General features: G+C 34.7%; 1 protein-coding gene across 2 annotated transcripts in view; it reads right to left on the reverse strand.

The window, feature by feature from the left end:
- Window positions 1-5000, reverse strand: part of LOC125039432 — a 24649-nt gene that overhangs the window by 18006 nt on the left and 1643 nt on the right. The gene's annotated exons all lie outside the window — the stretch shown is intronic.

Below are 5000 nucleotides of genomic sequence, written 5' to 3' on the forward strand. Positions count from 1 at the left end.
TGCGTTCAATACGCTCTACGAAAGTGGTGCTACCTATCTATATAAATGCCTTGGTATAGTGTAACAAAAAAAGACAGGTGCTGAGAGACTAAGACAGGGGAGAGAGAGGGAGAAAGAGAGAGAGAGGGAGAAAGAGAGAGAGAGGGAGAAAGAGAGAGAGAGGGAGATGGAGGAAGTGGTAGGAGATGGGGTAAAGAGAGGGAGAGGGAAAGGGAATAGGATTGGGAGAGATAATGGTAAAAAAACAAGAAAAATTCAAAAAGAATAATGTGCATTCAGTTTAAGTCAGATATGGACAGTGCTTTAGAAAAAATAAATATAGAAACTTAACATAAAAGAACTAAAATGTAAAGAAAAAAAATAGATATAAACTAAAATAAAAGAAACAATTGTATCTAAAAAATATATATCACAAATTATTCAAAATCATATTCAAAATAACTTATTCTGCAAAAAAAACAAAAAAACAGACAAAGTAAAAATAGATAGCAAAAACACTAACAAAAACTCAGATCACTGACAGTGGTGCCCCAATGCCAAGCACAGTTGCTGCTAAAACTTTCCAAGCACCAGACTTTAATCACAAAATAGCAATGCATAAGACTGGACATGTACACAGCAACCAATACAACAAGTACAACTGCAACAAGCAAGATCTACACAGATGTGATATATATATATATAATCACTGAGATGCTCTTTATGCTGTAAAAATTGGGAGAACATAGAACTTAGCAAAAAGCTTGGAAAGACTTTTCCTTCTCTTTCTTTTTAATTACATACATTATTTTTTACTACTTACATGCTATCAAATCAGGTATATTTACTTCAAACCTATATTGATTATTCCTTCCATTAAATTGCTCTCCTCTCCCTAGAGAATTAAGTAAAATTAACAATGAATATATAGATCAGGAATTATATATAGAAAAATCTTATCTAATCCTATCAAAATGAATTGGAAAGAACAGCAAAACAATTCCCCGAGTGAGTTGGTAAGGGTTAACCTCTTCAAGGCAAAAGTCCTTCCAATAACATCTACTGTATTTTAATTCAGTCAACATATCCATATGCTTTCCTATTTTGTAGGCCTATCACAAAAAAAAATTAAAAAATAAAAAACAGGAAGTCTGACAACAGTGTATGATATGTTACTTACACATGTTTCCACACAGAAGTCACATTATCAGTATACTGATTTTTATTATCAATTGTATTTTAATTATTCATAATGATCATCGTAATTATAATTATCATTATCCTCACCATAATCATTATTAATATTATTGCTAATATATTTATTGTTACTACTATGGTCAAAATGATAAACCTTAAATGTGAAATGTGATGTTTTACAAAAATACCCTGCACTACATAGCTGTAAAACTGGCAAGTTGTATGCCCTAATCATGTTTAGTCAGTTCTCAAATTAATTTCATCAACCCAAGAAATAATTATGTGCACTCACATTCTTTATGTGCTATATAACTATGTTTTAAGATATACAATAGATCTGTTACACTAATAACACTATTACTTCAATTCCTCCTTTGTTAAATATCAGCAAAGTATGGATATGTATACATAACATGGTCATTTTCATAGTGCAGTAACACAAAGTGAGCTGGTTTTACATTTGCAATTATGACCTCAAAACTAACAGATCTATAGTTCACAATTTCATTAGTCACATTTTACATAAGCCATTATGTATCCAAATTTATCATCTAAAACTTCAAGCATTATTTCAGTTTCAGGCAGTTAAGTGTTGTGTCCCACTAGAAATGGAAAACCTACTGTTCAAGGGAGCCACAGACCAGTAGGTTTTATACCTATTCCCAATATAATGACATCTCCGATACAAGATGTGTATTTCCCACCAAAACAGGCCCAAGAACTTTAGTAAGGTATTGCCCCTGACTGTAACTAGCCAAAATATAAGTTTCTTCAGAACAAGTCCAAGCATTTTGGAAAGGTGTTCTCTCCGACAAAAAGAAAAAGAATAAGAAGAAGAAAAAAAAGAAACAAATGTATGAGTTCAAAGAAATTAAGTTACTTGTTCTTGTAAGATGTTTGCCACTTGTGTTGGCCTTAAAAACTCAGAGGCCTTACAGTATTTTGATAAATATGCTCACAGTAAAAGAAATACATTATTGTTACAATAATATTTCCAGATAATCAATTCATATCAATAATATACAAGTAGCAGCAATGTATGATAAAATGCTTAGGGTATGACCAAAAACAAAGCCTCTTTTTACATCAAACCCTAAAATCAAAAATTTAAAACTTAGCACAAGTTCAACATTTTTAGTTCAAACAGAATTTCAGCGGAAAAAGTAAAATGCTATGGCGCGTTTCTATTGAAATCATAAAAGCATATCCTGATATAACAAGGAAAATCATAAGCCACAACTGTCACACAATTTCAGCTTTCAAGCACCAAGCACATGATTTCTGACAGATATTCACTCATAACTTCTCATAATAACAAATGATTGCTTTAATGCCTTGATTTCTGCATTTATTTTTTAATACAAATACTCCTCTATACAAGTGTGAACATGCATGTGGAAAAATAGTGGTAATGCCGTGGTAGTATTCTTAATTAAAGAATTTACAAACATATACGCTTTATTCACATGCCATCCTTTGATCACAGTCACTGATCAAAGGACATGACCAATGGCAGGAGATTGTGTGGTTCCTTTGCTAATCTTCTTTCTACAAAAACAAAATGCTACAATAATTTAAGCTTTCCCATCACATAACCCATCATATTTGCAATCAATGTTATCTCAACTACAAACTGATGAAAACTATAAACTTCAGAAGTAAATAATATTAATAAATATAAAACATACTGTTAATAACTGTCAATCACTCACACAGCCCTGCAAGTTATATGGCTCCATGCTGGGAGGGGACAAGTATCCTATATATCCAGACTGAACACACTTTATGAAGGGGCTTTTAATATGAATAAGGTGTGCACATATCAAATGATACATTACCTGAGTCTTCATGTTCTAAATATTGTCACTTCCCTATGTACTTGGAATGGTTGATTTCCTAACCACTTGTGGCACCAGAGAGGCACAATCTCCCAAACAATAAATCTATGGCACATTAGCCTACTGAGTCATGATCTGCAAGCTCCTATAATTATTTCATGTTGCTGTTGCACCCCCTAACAACTCCGCCTGAAATACAAAATCTCCTCCATGTCTAACCAGCAACATGCACACAGATCCAACTATTTCTGTTATATTTGGTTGATAGACTTAAATAGGAGACTACTGAAAATAAAGTTCATGAGTTTTAAGATTCTATTCTAGAAATGTACCTAAGGAACCATTCCAAGCTCTATTTTACCAGAATATATGAGTCATGTTAGCTGGTCTTTGCTGGAAAACAGAATGCAAAAATTACATAGATCATTTGACTATGGTGCTATTAATTATATTGGAATCTTATCATGTTTTCCACGTTACAGCAAAAGCAGCACTTTCCCCGATAGCAGCACCCTTCACAACATTCTCCTGCCAGACCTGCTGGACCTATTACAGAAAGAGGTACATGGTTTCTATGTGACTCGAGGACACCACTGGTATAGAAAGTCAGCCTTTGAATTGATTGCGGGACTATCATTACCCTAAGGAAAAGAGGGATCAATTGCAGTTTTGAGTTTTTATAGTATTCCATTACTGGAAAAGAACCTGGAAATATCAGGAAGAAGTTACTCATACACTGACTGAGAAAGATGGACCTAAGAGAGACACAAGAAAAAGATGCCATGGTTGCTATGAAAATATCTCTCTCTTTACAGGGTTCAAGTTAGCCAGAAATAAAGCTAGAAAAGTTAACATTCTGTAATGAGTGTGAAGACAAACCATACTTTTATATCACGTTTCATGAAAACTATTAGTATTATACCTGCAAAACTATTTTTTCCTTTCAACTAATTAATGCTAGTTTTCACTTTATTATTAATAGGCATTTTCTATCCTCAATTACTGTATGAATGAAGGTAGTTCTCAGGGTAAATTTTTAGTTTCACACAGACATCCAATCTTCCATTTTCTTTTTTCTTTCTTTCAATTATCCACACTGTAATATGCTTGAACCTCTTGTTATTTTCCATTACAAATTATATAAATAAAAGACTAAGTCTATAACTCCACACCACAAAATTTATTAAACAATCTAAGTGGCCATGACTGGGCATGCCCTTCGGTGAGGGTCGATTTGGGCTCTGCCCCCAACATCCCCCAGGAAACATTGCCTTCACCTCAGTATGCACAGCATGATAGAGCTAAAACTCAGGAGCATTGAGTGGACTTACGCTGTGGCCAGCGCTTTCCATGGCCTTAAGGAGAGGAAAAATATACATTCACTGATATGCAAAATCACAACAGTGCTGTAGAGATTAAGTCGACAGCAATCGGGTGGGGGCCTCGGGGAAAAGACTCCAGGAAGGGAAGATTTTGGCTCCTACAGTGACGTTTGTGGATTCCCTGGACGTTGGCGAGCGAAATGGGGCCCAAGTCTCAGAAGGGTGTGGTCACTTTCTGAACTGTTAAAATACTCTCACTTGTTTCCTAAACAGGTTACTTGCAATGAAAAACAATATTGGATTCATGCACATTACACAATGAGAAGTAAAAAAAAATATATATATTTGCAAGGTTGGATAGCCCTGTGAAATTTTTTTTTAAATATTACCATCACATCTTATCCTTGGTGACCCTGTTTATTTAAGGTTTGTGTCCGCATGCTCTCCCCTGAAGCAATTCCCTGACACCGTTCCTGGGCTGGGATACTCAAAACAACCCGTCCGTTACAAGGCAGGGGAGGTTGTAACCGCTTTACTACATCGTACCTTCCGATCTCCTTACTACATTGTAAACCACCGATACTCAAAAAATAATTACAACGCAGTAAGCACATTGTAAGGCCCGTGTTTACATTATAAGTTGATTCCATTGACTACCAAGAGA

The sequence above is a fragment of the Penaeus chinensis genome, chromosome 27, assembly GCF_019202785.1.
Source record: "Penaeus chinensis breed Huanghai No. 1 chromosome 27, ASM1920278v2, whole genome shotgun sequence".
NCBI lineage: Eukaryota > Metazoa > Arthropoda > Malacostraca > Decapoda > Penaeidae > Penaeus > Penaeus chinensis.